This window comes from Sceloporus occidentalis, unplaced genomic scaffold (assembly GCF_023333645.1).
Source record: "Sceloporus occidentalis isolate IW3139 unplaced genomic scaffold, rSceOcc1.0.p SCAF_1, whole genome shotgun sequence".
In the NCBI taxonomy this organism is placed as follows: Eukaryota; Metazoa; Chordata; class Lepidosauria; order Squamata; family Phrynosomatidae; genus Sceloporus; species Sceloporus occidentalis.
In genome coordinates this window covers 225177149-225192064 of record NW_028316981.1, presented here as the reverse complement: position 1 = coordinate 225192064, position 14916 = coordinate 225177149, and the positions used below count along the sequence as shown (strand labels likewise).

The 14916-nt window shown below is 41.1% G+C and overlaps 1 long non-coding RNA gene across 1 annotated transcript; it reads left to right on the top strand.

The window, feature by feature from the left end:
- The first annotated feature begins 3703 nt into the window (after positions 1–3703).
- On the top strand, positions 3704–13828 carry LOC149323568 (uncharacterized). The gene is made up of 3 exons (XR_016280177.1): positions 3704–3859; positions 4025–4220; positions 13656–13828. It is a non-coding gene; the product is annotated as an uncharacterized LOC149323568 (long non-coding RNA).
- The last annotated feature ends 1088 nt before the right edge of the window (positions 13829–14916 follow it).

The window sequence follows — 14916 nt, the reverse complement described above, 5'->3', positions numbered from 1 at the left end:
ATTCTGGGAGATGGAGTCCAAAATCCCTGGCAGGACACAGTTTGGGGACCACTGTTATAATGTCAAGGGGTCTTTAAGGGATTTTGGACTTCAGTTCCCAGAAGCCTCAGCCATGTTGGCCAATGGCCCTGGATTCTGGGAGATGGAGTCCAAAATCCCTGACAGGGCACAGTTTGGGGACCACTGCTATAATGTCAAGTGGTCTTTAAGGGATTTTGGACTTCATTTCCCAGAAGCCTCAGCCATGTTGGCCAATGGCCCTGGATTCTGGGAGATGGAGTCCAAAATCCCTGGCAGGACACAGTTTGGGGACCACTGTTATAATGTCAAGGGGTCTTTAAGGGATTTTGGACTTCAGTTCCCAGAAGCCTCAGCCATGTTGGCCAATGGCCCTGGATTCTGGGAGATGGAGTCCAAAATCCCTGGCAGGACACAGTTTGGGGACCACTGCTATAATGTCAAGTGGTCTTTAAGGGATTTTGGACTTCATTTCCCAGAAGCCTCAGCCATGTTGGCCAATGGCCCTGGATTCTGGGAGATGGAGTCCAAAATCCCTGGCAGGACACAGTTTGGGGACCACTGTTATAATGTCAAGGGGTCTTTAAGGGATTTTGGACTTCAGTTCCCAGAAGCCTCAGCCATGTTGGCCAATGGCCCTGGATTCTGGGAGATGGAGTCCAAAATCCCTGGTAGGACACAGTTTGGGGACCACTGTTATAATGTCAAGGGGTCTTTAAGGGATTTTGGACTTCAGTTCCCAGAAGCCTCAGCCATGTTGGCCAATGGCCCTGGATTCTGGGAGATGGAGTCCAAAATCCCTGACAGGGCACAGTTTGGGGACCACTGCTATAATGTCAAGTGGTCTTTAAGGGATTTTGGACTTCATTTCCCAGAAGCCTCAGCCATGTTGGCCAATGGCCCTGGATTCTGGGAGATGGAGTCCAAAATCCCTGGCAGGACACAGTTTGGGGACCACTGTTATAATGTCAAGGGGTCTTTAAGGGATTTTGGACTTCAGTTCCCAGAAGCCTCAGCCATGTTGGCCAATGGCCCTGGATTCTGGGAGATGGAGTCCAAAATCCCTGGCAGGACACAGTTTGGGGACCACTGTTATAATGTCAAGGGGTCTTTAAGGGATTTTGGACTTCAGTTCCCAGAAGCCTCAGCCATGTTGGCCAATGGCCCTGGATTCTGGGAGATGGAGTCCAAAATCCCTGACAGGGCACAGTTTGGGGACCACTGTTATAATGTCAAGGGGTCTTTAAGGGATTTTGGACTTCAGTTCCCAGAAGCCTCAGCCATGTTGCCCAATAGTGTAGGATTCTGGGAGCTGAAGTCCAAATTAAAGAGCACAGTTTGGGGCCCATTCTTATAATATCAAGGGTTCAGCACTGACTTTGGACTTCAGTGTGGCCACAACCTTCACTGGATCCTTTTATATTCTATTTTACTCCCACAACTGTATAAATATGCTTCATAACCTGAGTCCTTAATCTCTCTCTGCTGTATCTGAAGAAGTGGGTTGATATGAACGGTATAAATATATGAAAGCTCATGCTGAAATAAAAACAAGGCGCTGCCATGGTTCCCTTTTTCTGTCTTCATAAGTAAACACAAGTAACAGTTCATATTCTTAAAAAAGAAGTTAAGATCACAACCAAATGGCACATAATAAAATGGTACATGGAGGACATTTTATTAGTATGGTAAAAAAAATTAAATGACAAATGGCAGAGGATAAAACTGCACACAGAGATTGTTTTCCTTTGTTTGCGTATGGTCACTTGTCATTAAGGCATAGTTTAATAAAACATTTAATCCCAAGAAAATGAAAAGCAAGTCTGACAGTAAAACAAAAAAAACATCACAAACAGAGAAGGCTAAATGTCTCACAGAACTACAGTTCCCAGGACAGTTAAAGCGGTCTCAAACTGGACTATTTCTGCAGTGTGTTTTGGACCTAAACTCACTCTTTCAGAAGACTTAAGGTTTTTTTAAAAAATCCTTTCTTTCTCAATAGTACCATCACAGTTGCTACAATTTTCTATGAGGAAAAACAATATGGACTTATTTTGGTATCAATAAGGATCAGTTACTTTATAAACACTTTCATATTTCAAATTTAGCTTTCTCAGGCATATCTAACCAGCAATGCTGGCTTAACTTCACGTGAGTTTCCCCCCGCATGTTTTTTGGTTGAACTTGTGGCTGTTATGGTATGAATGATCAGATACAAAACCTGCTCGGTGCTTATACTCATGGCTTCATTGCAATGGGAAAGGTCAGCAGCTTTACACGCCTTCTTTCTAAGGGCTTTCACGCTTATGTTTTTGTACCAAGGAGATCCAAATCTCCAGGGCGATGCAATACTGAATTGAAGGAGTTTATCAAATGGGACGGGAGGCTCTCAATTTCGAAAGAGAAGATAGCGAGGTCAATTCAAAAATTCACGCAATTGCATGATTACTTATCACACCTTAAATTCACCATAATGGCCTCCCTGAATGCAACCCAGATTCTGTGCAAAGTAAGCCATTCTTAATTGCGAACTGGCCCCCTTGCGCATGCTCAGTGAGACTCCAGATGACTGGAGCATAGCATATTTTGGCGAGTGACAGAGAGGAACCAAGGAACCCCACAATTTACAAAAGCGGCTGGAGGGGGGGCGGGAAGAATGGTTGAAAGAACATGCTCTATTCACATTAAAATGAGCATATATCCACTCTTGTCATGTTAAAACATGAATATAATGGTTATCCAATAGCTCCCGGTCCATGCCTCTTAATTAGCAGGCAGCAGCCCCCCAATGCTGAAGGACAAGCGGAAGCAAAATTGAAGCATGGCAACCCCCCCTTCCAGATTGGGGGGGGGAACCAGGGACAAAGGAGACATGCACATCACACCAAACAACAGTGCACTGAGTGTGAAGTTGCCTAGGAACAGGGTTTGTGTCTTCGCTAGTTCACTAAATTTACTTAAGTATGGATTGACACGTGATTGTGTTTGGAGTGCATTCAGACTGCCAGTGATCGCGTGTGGTAACCTTTCGTGCAATAACGTGAATACACATGATTGTGTTCAGGATGACACTGGATTATACTTCCAATTTCAGTCGTGTGATGTCATCCGAATTTCCCACTACGTTTACCACAATCGAATCTCTCTATAGCATTTTAACCCTATTGCTGTTTACACTGTCATCATATCAATTTAAAATGGAGCCTCCATTTCAAATATGTTCAATCATTCTCGGGTTGTTTCTTTTAATGTCAATCAAGTGATATGCATCTTTGTCATTTTGCTTCCACTTTTACTGTTGGTGATATGACTCTTCTTCCATTGTCACAGGTAGTTTGAATCTGAACACAAAAAGTATATAAATATACAGTGGGTCCTTGTTATCTGCTGGGGCTTGGTTCCAGGTTCCCCCATGGATGACAAAATTCATGGATGCTCAAGTCCCATTAAATATAATGGCATAACAAAATGGTGTCCCTTATGAAAAATCAAGGATTGCTATTTGTAATTTATAATTTTTAAAAAATATTTTCGAGCTGCAGATGCTTGAATCCATGGATAAAAAAACTGTAGATAAGAAGGGCCGACTGTATAAATAAGCCTTCCAATGCTAAGCCAAAGCAAATTGAAACAGTGGTGGAAATACTGGCCAGATTTATGGACCCATTGGCAAGACCAGGTGGGATGTGTGTGTTCTGCCCCTCTGCACATAATCCTTTCCTTCTTGTTTTGGAAGATCCTGTTCAGAATGCCCTGAATCAAATTGACAGTGTGTTCTCATGTGCTGAGATCTGCATGTTTTCAAAAGACGTGGAAAAAAAACAGCATCGAATATACCAGGGTAAGTGGTTTTTGAGGCAGCCCCCCCCCCCCCCAATGCACTGAGTGCATTTGGGTGCATTTGGTGTGGTTACTGGAAATAACCCAGTAACTACACCGTGTTATTTCGTAGTGTCAATGAACCCTAAGCCCTTTTTTGAAAAATGTCCTTGGTTACTTCTTGCAGATCAAATTCATCACCCCATCCATCTGGAAAATATGAGCAGACTGCAATGGTGATCACAGGCAGCAGGCGGTGCTCAAGCTCTCAATTGGTGAACTCTCTCTAGTGGAGATGGATGGCAAGGAATGGTTGTGTTTTTGGTCTCTGCGATGTTATGGGTGTTGGATGGAACTTTATTGCATTTATTAAAGAAATTAAGGTAAATTATGCAAGCCTGGACAGATCAGGGTTCGATCTCCCGCTTGGCCATAAAACCCACTGAGTGACCTTGGGCAAGTCACAGTCTCTCAGCCTCAGGAGAAGGCAATGGCAAGCTTCCTCTGAACAAATCTTGCCATGATAGGTTCACCATAAGGTGGCCATAAGTTGGAAACAACTTAATGAAACAACAACAGCTGCAACAACAACAATAACAGTCTTTAGCCAGGGACATAGCCAGGATTTTAGGAAGGGGGGGTCCAGACTAAGTGCCACCATTATATTGGGGCTTGGGTGCAGCGGTGCAGCAGCACACACCATTCATTTTTCTAACAGAAGGGAGGGTCCGGACCCCCAAGAACCCCCCCCCCTTGGCTATGTCCCTGCTTTAGCCTTCTCTGCCAAAGAGTGCTGGTGCCTCACAAAACTACAAATCCCAGGATTAAGTAGGATGGAGCCATTGAAGTTAACATGGTATCAAACTGAATTATTTCTACATATACCTGCACCCTGAGTGTTGGAATGGATGTTAAAAGGGCTAGGTGGGTGCCAGAGTAAAATGTGAGTGTCAAGGTTAGGAATATGAGTGAGGCATGTGAGTTACAGTTAATGTCAGTCAGGTTTTAGATATTTTAAATAAGTAATTGTTAACTGTATGTTGAACTTTTGTAATATTTCCAGGCATACAGTCAGCCTTCCATATCCATGGGTTCTTTATCCACCGATTCAACCATCCAGAGCTTGAAAATATTTTTTAAAATCCCAAAAGCTAACCTTGGTTTGACCATTTTATATAAGGGACACCATTTTACTATGTCATTGTATTTAATGGGACTTGAGCATCCATGGATTTTGGTATTTATGGAGGGTCCTGGAACTAGGGTTGCCATAAGCCGGCTGGGGGCGGGACAATCCCGGGTTTTGACCACTAGGGGGTGTCCCAGCACGGTTTCCTCCTTGTCCCGGGTGGATGAGGTTGCCTTTGCTGGCCCTTGCAGAGCTGCACGCAGGGCTAATGAGGAGGACTTCCTCCTCCTCAGGCTGGGTCCTCCAGGCCTGAGCCTGTGAGGGCTGGCAGGGGGCGGGGCTGTTCCAGCCCCAGTCTGCCCCCATTGGCCAGCCAGACTCAGGAGGAGGAGTTCCTCCTCTGTTGGGCTGGGCTGCAGCCAGAGGGGAAAGGAAAGGGCCATTTCCTTTGCCCTTTTTTGGTGCCAGGGAGGAGGAGGAGGAGGATGAAGAGGAAGAGAAGGAGAAGGAGGAAGTACTGTATGTGTTTTTTAAACTGTATTTTTAAAGTGCATTTTAAGCTGTATTTTTAAACTGTATTTTTAAAGTGCATTTTAAGCTGTATTTTTTAAACTGTATTTTAAAGTGCATTTTAAAGCTGTATTTTTAAAGTGCATTTTTAAGGTGTATTTTTAAACTGTATTTTAAAGTGCATTTTAAGCTGTATTTTTAAAGTGCATTTTAAGCTGTATTTTTTAAACTGTATTTTTAAAGTGCATTTTAAGCTGTATTTTTAAGCTGTATTTTTAAGTACATTTTAAGCTGTATTTTTAAACTATATTTTTAAAGTGCATTTTTAAGCTGTATTTTTAAACTGTATTTTTAAAGTGCATTTTTAAGCTGTATTTTTAAACTGTATTTTTAAAGTGCATTTTAAGCTGTATTTTTAAGCTGTATTTTTAAAGTACATTTTAAGCTGTATTTTTAAACTGTATTTTTAAAGTGCATTTTAAGCTGTATTTTTTAAACTGTATTTTTAAAGTGCATTTTAAGCTGTATTTTTAAACTGTATTTTTAAAGTACATTTTAAGCTGTATTTTTAAACTATATTTTTAAAGTGCATTTTTAAGCTGTATTTTTAAACTGTATTTTTAAAGTGCATTTTAAGCTGTATTTTTAAGCTGTATTTTTAAAGTACATTTTAAGCTGTTTTTTTAAACTATATTTTTAAAGTGCATTTTTAAGCTGTATTTTTAAACTGTATTTTTAAAGTGCATTTTAAGCTGTATTTTTTAAACTGTATTTTAAAGTGCATTTTAAAGCTGTATTTTTAAAGTGCATTTTTAAGGTGTATTTTTAAACTGTATTTTAAAGTGCATTTTAAAGCTGTATTTTTAAAGTGCATTTTAAGCTGTATTTTTTAAACTGTATTTTTAAAGTGCATTTTTAAGCTGTATTTTTTAAACTGTATTTTTAAAGTGCATTTTAAAGTGCCTTTTCTGTGTATTTTTGATGCTTTTAATGCTAACAATTGTCCCTTGCTTCGACAAGGATAGTGTGGTGATGATGTGATTTGAGTCAGCTTCTGAAGTTGAGAGAGTGTCACCTTCCAAAGTGTGGTTTTGGTGTATTTTTTGTGCTTTTAATGCTAACAAGTCTCCCTTGTTGTGACAATGATGGTGATGATGGTGATGGTGATATTGATATCAGCAAGCCTCTCAGGCATGGCCAATGTTAGCTGCTCTGATTTTTACAAACTCATGTGCAGTGAAAAAAAATCAAAGTCCCTTGACTAAGTACACACTTCTGAGAAGTAGAGTTGGTGCAAGAAACCTGAAACGGCAAATCCACTTCTTGTGAAACCACCTTGACATGTTCAATATGCATAGCCATGTTAAACCATGCTAAGTGTTAAACTCAAGGGGTTTGATTATGGAATAAGCCTCTGAACTATGCAAGAGGCCATGTTAAGTAAAGCCACGGGAAGTGCCCAAATGTGCTGTTGTGTGTGTTTTGGAATGGAGGGGGGTGGTTTGGGCAGAAAAGGAAGTCCATTTCTGCCATCTGACTAGGAATAATGCCCAAATGTCCTCCATTTTGATCATGCCTAAGAAACATGCATTTATATTAACATTTTTAAAAAGCATCAATTTTTTCCGCATGTCCTCCATTTTTATAAAATGTGCCCTACATTTGAAAAGGTTGTCCTACATTTGCCCTACATTTGTCCCGGTTTGGAGGTCCTGACTTATGGCAACCCTACCTGGAACCAAACCCCAGCAGATACCAAGGTCAGCTCTGAGACTTCCATGGGTGGTAGTTTTAGGTGTCACCAGATTGGAAGAACACAACCCTCCAAATCTGAAACAAACCTGAAAAGCCAAACTGAAAGTTGCTGTCCAATGAGTGACGGGAGTAAAAAAGCTGAGCCCTTAGCTCTGCCAGAGTTGCCTGCCTCACTACATTGACCATATGTATGATGGAAGTGACCCCCGACCATACAGATTTGCAAATGCATAAGGATGGGGAAAGTGTATTAGCAATTGTCAGACAAAACTGGTCCAGTTTTTTGAGCAAGAACGAAAATAGGATGTTTACTTCTACTGTACATGCAGCTCCTCAGAACATTGCATCTGATTTTAAAAATGCCTTTGCTATTGTTGAACAATGCTACCCTAGCTTCCAGTGTGAAAAACTGAGAAATGACCCACCCATCAACAAGTTTCATAACCCTACGGCTATGGAAATTTTCAACACCATAGGTGAACAAAACAAAGTGAAGTCCAAGGGAAAGGAATTTGTTTTGAAAGCTGTTGTGTTACTGTTTTGAGTACATTAATGTAATGCCAAAAGCATGTGATCTGTAGAAGGCAAATAGCCTCCCTAATCCATATTGTCACATGCCTAGTCAACATCAGAAATATGTCATAAAAATATAAATAAAGATGCTTTAGTTAATTTATTGAAGATGAATGCCACAGATGAAGTAGATATACAGACTGAGTCTCCCTTAACCCAAATTCCAAAATCTGAAATATTTCCAAAACCAATACTGTTTTCGTGAGTGGTTGAGATACTGACACCTTTGCTTTCTGATGGTTCAGTGTACACAAAACTTTGTTATATGCACAAAAATTATGAAAAATATTGTACAAAATTACCTTCAGATCATGTGTGCAAGGTGTATATGAAACATTAATGAATTTTGTGTTTATACTTAGTCCCATCTCTAAGATAACTCATTATGTATGTATATGCAAGCACTGGTATTCCAAAATAAAATTTAAAAACCCAAAATCCAAAACATCTCTGGTCTCAAGCATTTCAAATAAGGGAGACTTAATCTATACTAAGTAGTTCAATCACTATAGTAGATGATCTGGATCTAGTACTGAAGGTGAAAGGTGATGAATTAGTCATTTTTCTTCAGCAGCAATCAGAGAAGGGAACAAGTAAAAGAATTACTGCTGTGTTTGACAAGCAGTGTCAATCAAATCCTGTGGAAGACCCCTTAAAGAAAAGAGGCTCGACACAACCTACTTAGTATCGCAAACTCACAAATAGCTGGCACTCTCTCAGACACAAATCCTCACATATCATCCCACTCTGAGGGCTTGCCATTCAACAACAGACCAACACAGAGATCAACATATAAAACACTTCCTCTCAACCAAAGGTCACATAGTATATATACCCCACACACCTCCAGGCCACCATTATCTGAGATGCCAGCCACAGCTGCTGGTGAAACATCAGGAATAAACTCTTCCAGAACACAGCCACATAGCCCAGAAATAAAAACCCACAAAAAATATGAAAGTGACATTGATTTTGACATTATTCAGATCTGAGAGAACTACAGAAATTGAGTCTCAGACAATTTAGAAATAGTAGCTTCCAAATATGATAGAGGGAACTGTCATATAAGGAGAGCAAGGAGTCCAGCAGGCCTTTTCTTGCTGGCACACTTGGGGAGCACTGAATCCATCCCCTTACTGGAGAAGACAGCCCATAAATAGATGTCTTCAACGGAGCAGCAATTCAAGTTGTGCAGGGCAATGGAAGATATGGCATTAGCAGGGCAAAAGGTCATTACAGAAGAAGACGTGATAGATGTCTGATATCTATTCCGCCTTCCATTCGCCCTGCTACCCCAAAAGATCTGGAAAGCATGCCGAACCATTCGCCAAACCTTTCCCTGCTCTTATGTAATGCCAGGTCAGTGAAGAATAAGTCCCGTATCATCTATGACTTACTGATAGATCACAATGCTGACCTGGCATGTATCACAGAGACCTGGCTAGGAGCAGATAGCTCTGTAACCTGGGCTCAGGCCCTTCCGGCCGGGTACTCTGTCAATGAGCAGATAAGGGGAAGCGGGAAGGGGGGAGGCGTAGCCATAATCCATAAAAACAATCTCACTTTAACCAGGATACCTATCCGTGCATTAAACCACATTGAATGCATTTACCTTCGCTTGAAGACCAGGGAGAGTTTGGGGATTCTGTTGGTCTATCGCCCACCCCGTAACGTAACAGACTCCCTAACTGAGCTGACACAACTAGTCTCAGAGCTGATGTTGGAATCGCCTAGGCTGTTAGTCCTGGGCGACCTCAACATCCCTCTCAAGGGTGATTTGACTAATCTTACTGGTGCGGCTCGGGAATTCATGGGTTTAATGACAAACATGGGCCTCTCCCAGATAGTCTCTGAGCCCACGCATTCTGCAGGTCATACTCTTGATGTGGTCTTCTGTACCGAACAGGCATATCCATGGGGAGAAATAAATAGTATCTCCGCATTATCATGGACGGATCATTTCCTGGTTAAGGTTGGTCTGGAGACTACTATTCCTCCCTCTAGGGGTGGAGGACCAATTAAAATGGTCCGCCCTCGAAGGCTGATGGAACCCATTAGGTTCCAAGAAGCCCTAAGGGGTTCTATGGTTGGCAGTGCCAGTGACTCTGTTGAAGTTCTGGTTAATTTATGGAATAACAACATCACCAGAGCTATAGACATGATCGTCCCAAGCGTCCTTTCCAACCCAGTAAAAACCGTAAACCTTGGTACACTGAAGAGCTTAAACAAATGAAGCGGGTTGGACAACGACTAGAGAAGCGTTGGCTGAAATCTCAACTCATATCTGATAAGATACTTCATAGGACTTTTCTTAGGTCCTATCAAATGGCGATAGATGCAGCCAAAAAATCTTTCTACTCTGCATCTATCGCATCTGTGAAATCTCGTCCAGCTGAGCTGTTCCGGGTGGTAAGGAGTTTAACACAACTGCCTCCCACCCAGACCCCTCTATTAGAGTCAACCATAGCTTACTGTAATGCTTTTAATGATTATTTCACAGATAAAATCTCTCGGATAAGAGCTGATTTAGATGCCAACTTTAAGTCAGAAGCAATGAGAGAGGCATCCAACGCCTCCGCCATTACTGTTAGACTGGATCAATTTGAGTCGGTAAGTACTGAGGACGTGGACAAGCTCCTTAGTAGTCTGAAAAAAACGACTTGCACTCTTGACCCTTGCCCATCCTGGCTGGCTGTCCAGGGGGGTGATATAGTCAAGCTGATGCTGAAAAATATAATCAATGCATCCTTCAGGGAGGGTACCCTGCCTTCTTGTCTTAAGGAGGCAGTGGTCAGACCACTCTTAAAAAAGCCCTCCCTGGACCCTCTGGATAGAAATAACTATAGGCCAGTCTCGTTGTTGCCATTCTTGAGCAAGGTGATCGAGAGGGCGGTCGCCAATCAACTACAGGCAGTCTTGGATGAAGCTGATTATCTGGACCCATTTCAAACCGGATTCAGGGCAGGATACGGAGTTGAGACGGCCTTGGTCGCCTTAGTCGATGATCTCCGTCTAGGCATCGACAGGGGAAGTGTGACCCTGCTGGTGCTCTTAGACCTCTCAGCGGCCTTCGATACCATCGACCATGGTATCCTTCTGGAACGCCTGAGAGAGTTAGGTATCGGAGGCACTGTTCTACAGTGGTTCCAGTCCTACCTTTCAGGCAGATTCCAGATGGTGGCGCTAGGAGACAGTTGCTCTTCTAAAAGAGAGATAAAATTTGGTGTACCCCAGGGCGCAATATTGTCTTCTATGCTGTTTAACATTTACTTGAAGCCGCTGGGAAAAATCATCCGGAGACATGGGGCAGGATGTTATCAGTACGCTGATGACACCCAAATATATTTCTCTATGTCTCAAACTGATGCAGTGTCTATGGATGGCATCTCTCCTCTGAATGCCTGTCTTGGGGCGGTAATGGACTGGATGAGGGAAAACCGACTCAAGCTGAATCCAGGTAAGACGGAGGTACTTGTTATAGGAAACCCAAGCCCAGGTATGGAATTATGTCAGCCAGTTCTGGATGGGGTCACACTTCCCCTGAAAGACTCTGTCCGCAGCTTAGGGGTGCTCCTTGACTCGTCGCTTCACCTGACAGCTCAGGTAGATGCGACAGTCAGGAGCACTTGTTATCAGCTTCGGCTGATACGCCAGCTGCGCCCCTTCCTGGAGCAGGGAGACCTTGAAACAGTTGTACATGCGCTGGTCACCTCTCGATTGGACTTCTGTAATGCGCTGTATATGGGGCTACCCTTGTGCCAAGTTCAGAAACTTCAACTTGTACAAAATATGGCAGCCAGGTTAATTACAGGTACTCGTTGTACCGACCACATAACACCGGTTTTGAAATCCCTTCACTGGCTGCCAATTAGTTTCCGGGCAAGGTACAAGGTGTTGGTGATTACCTTCAAAGCCCTACATAGCTTGGGTCCAGAATACTTAAGAGACCGCCTACTTCCATACTGTCCGTCCCGCACTCTAAGGTCCTCGGGGAAGAATCTACTTCAGCCAATAAAATCTAGGCTAACTTCAGTCACCCAGAGGGCCTTTTCCATTGCAGCTCCAAAGCTATGGAATGACCTGCCGAAGGAGATCCGTGACATTTCTACTCTTACAGCCTTTAAGAAGGCTCTTAAAACGGATCTCTTCCGGCAAGCCTTCCCTACCTAGTTCTACTCCCCATTTACTGTGACTTATGTCACTCTGTCCCCCAATTCTTCTCTTAAATTTAATGAGAAGAATTAAATTGAAATTAATTAAAATAAAATCCTTGCCTCAAGAAGAAGAGCCCTCCCTCCATGACATCATCATCAGACCTGGGAGGGAGTGAAAAAGAGAGGCCCAACTTCCATCAGGCCTAACTGTGAATGTACTCACTTCGCTCTCTGTAATTTTATTGTATTTTATTTATTTATTGTATTTTATTTTATTATCTTTATTTTTACTGTTGTAACCCGCCTGGATTCCTTGTGATTGGGCGGGCTATAAATAAATCATTATTATTATTATTATTATTATTATTATTATTATTATAAACAAATGCCATGAACGCTACGTATAGACAGTAAAATGATAGATAACAGCACTTAGGGAATGATCTGCACAGTCTGAACCAGAAGAAGCTGCATGCTGTGAACTGAAGAATCCCCAAATGGATGGAAATATGTTATATACAATGCTAGTACAGTCAGCCCTTCTTATACACGGATTTTTTATACATGGATTCAAGCATACACGGTTTGAAAATGTTAAAAAAAGTATAAATTCCATTTGATTTTCCATTTTTATAAGGGACACCATTTTTCTGTGTCATTATATTTAATGGGACTTGAGCATACACGGATTTTGTTATACACAGGGGATCTTGGAACCAAACCCCAGCGTATAACAAGGGTCCACTGTATTACCAATAGAGTCAGCAATAGTCTCTAAACCAGCCTTCTCAACATTTTTACCCCAGATGTATCCTTGAAATAATTTTTAGGTCTCACTTTAACTTTAACTTTCTTTCACATGTTTGACTTTTCATTAAAATATACATGCTCTGCACCTCATCTGGGTTAGGATGTGTTCCTACACCTAATTCTTGTCTGTCAGTGCTAGTTAAGGTAATTACAAATGCTTGTACTTTTGTCCCTTTCATTTCCATTCCTTCTCATGTCATTAATTACATCCTCCCGCCCCAACCATGTATATAAATATCTGCCAACTGAAGCAGTGTTTGCTTTTAAATACAAATTATATCTACATCTTATTTTTAAAGGTTATTTTTTTTAAAAAAAATCATAATCTCTTGCAGAACCCTATTGACCTCTTGCAGAACCCTAGGGTTCCAGGGAACAGTGGTTGAGAAACCTTGCTGTAAACTCACATAGTTACCAAATACTTTCTGTAACAATAACTATTAATGCAATGCATTAATGCAATTTATGTAAAAGTACTGCAATCCTGAACTAAGATGAAAAGTATCAGAATATATTTTGTAAGAAGCTAGATGCCATAGAGAGCCAGTGTAGTGTAGTGGCTTGAGTACTGGACTATTACTCCAGGAGACCAGGTGCTCATTCAAATGCTCATTCAGCCATGGAAACCCACTGGGTGATCTTGGGCAAATTACATTCTCAACCTCAGAGGAAGGTAATGGCAAACTCCCATTGAAGAAATCTTGCCAAGATAATCCCATGATTGGTTCACTTTAGGGTTGCCATTAAACAGAAATTAATAGAAGACACAGAACAACTACAGCGGACATAAAGATACCTAGTGCAATACAAATAAACCACAATATTAACCTTTTTGTTATGCACAAACACTTCCAGTGATATCCTCCTAACTATATTTTTGCCATCAGTTTTTCTCTTATGGGAAAAAGATACCAATTCATACCACAAGAGTCTCCGGAGAGTGACTGTCTTCTTATTCACAAAAGATGCAGAATAAAGTAAAAAACAAATGGCAGCAGCTGACGGGAAAAAGGTATGGTCTAATTACCTTCAGAAATACATATTATGTTATTATAACTAGAAAAACCATATACTTTAACTTTCTTTCACATGTTTGACTTTTCTTTAAAATATACATGCTCTGCACCTCATCTGGGTTAGGATGTGTACCTTACACCTAATTCTTGTCTGTTAGTGCTGGTTAATGTCATCAGAAATGTTTGTACTTTTGTCCCTTTCCTTTCCATTCCCTCTCATCTCACTGATTATACCCTTCTACCCCAACTATCTGCCAACTGAAGCCGTGCTTGCTTTTAAATTAGTCTATCGGAGAGCAGATGTGTGGAGAGACCTCGCTGACACATTAGCATTCATTTTGTAGGATCTTACAGACTTTCCTGCTTTGCTTGATATGTTAATTGTATTTATTTTTATTTTCTCCATTTTGTAATAGTCCATTTCATAATTTTTATTGCTTTCGTGGTAGTTTATTACCTGCTTCCTAGTATAGCAGAAATAAGTGTACAATATATCTAATTTTTGTATGGGTTGGATATATAGAATGTGAATGGATTATTCAAGAGGAGCTATTAAACTTTTTTAAATTAAAAAAAGAGATTATTACTTGGTGGTAGTAGTAGTTATGTAGATGGGGGGAAATCCACTTTTTAAAAACTGTTCTAAAATATTCTCATGTCAAACATTTCAGCAACGAAGTTTAGTTAGTCCTCAGACAGAGTACATGCCCAAATGACACCATTACAGTACTTCGTAATTTCTAAGGACTTTATCACACATGAGGAATTTCATTTAATTTCGAATGAAAAGAAAGTGGGGCCAAAACGCATTTATGAGAATTCAGCGAATTTACGTGAATGCGAATTGCGTTCGAACTGGCTTCCCATTGCCCGAAAATAGCATGCCATTGCCCGAATTTGCGTGTGGTAGTCTATCATGCAATAACATTAAACTCCATGATTGCGTTCGGATTGCCTGCTGTCAACTCAAAAACATCCTTATATAAGTAAACGATTACTTCACTGTCTTGTAAGGGTAACTAAATGCAGAAAAGAAATAGTCATTTTTATAGGAAACCATTTGATTTTGAAATAATGGTGAACATAAGAGCTTTCTGCATGATCTCTTTCACTCCCAATTCTAAGACCATAG